We start from the raw sequence: 798 nt of genomic DNA, 5'->3' as shown, positions 1-798 counted from the left end.
CCTTGAACTGCTTGGTCCAACAATGCAAACACGTGTTAAACACTGAGGATGAGTTGTAGGTGTTGGTATTTTAAAGAGGGTTTGGTTTTACAAAGTTGGGCCTACTCATTATCTAGAAACTTGGCCCATTTCCAGTAGGGAAGGGGATTGTATGGATATGCGCCATGGGCAAACCAAGGTCAGATCTATCAGGAGACCACTTCATATCCTACACTACAGACAATGAGCACTGCATATCTTACAGTACAGTGACCAGAGATGAAGGTTGTGGAATAGGTTTGTTAGAAATATGTTTCACATGCAACACACACATGAAATCTAATAGCATATAAATTGCATTTATAATTGTGTTTCAGAAAAAAGGTGAAAAGGGTGAAAAGTGATTCTAAAAAGACAGTATGCAGCACAAATCAAGCAGGTAGCTTTAAGCGATGAAATAACCACCCATGTTCAGATTTATCAAACACATTTGGACACAGAGAACCTTCAATGGGAATATATTTCTGGCATTTGACTATACAGATTTTAGCCATTCTTACAAAATCGTATCAAACACAGAAGCCATAAACTAATGTTTGTAAACTGAGACAACACAGGTATCAAGGGGTGTACAGGATAGAAGGAGATGTACAGAGAGAGACTGGAGAGAGACTGAATGTGTCCTTTTAAAGGTGCATTCTGACCAAGGGCTGGGTGTCTCTGTCCACAATCACCTGGTGAAGCCATAAAGCACAAATGAATACACACATGCACATATACACACACTGCACACTTAGACATGCCAGCACACACATGCAC

Source organism: Electrophorus electricus, chromosome 14 (assembly GCF_013358815.1).
Source record: "Electrophorus electricus isolate fEleEle1 chromosome 14, fEleEle1.pri, whole genome shotgun sequence".
Taxonomy (NCBI): domain Eukaryota; kingdom Metazoa; phylum Chordata; class Actinopteri; order Gymnotiformes; family Gymnotidae; genus Electrophorus; species Electrophorus electricus.
Note: the sequence above shows the minus strand (reverse complement) of the source record.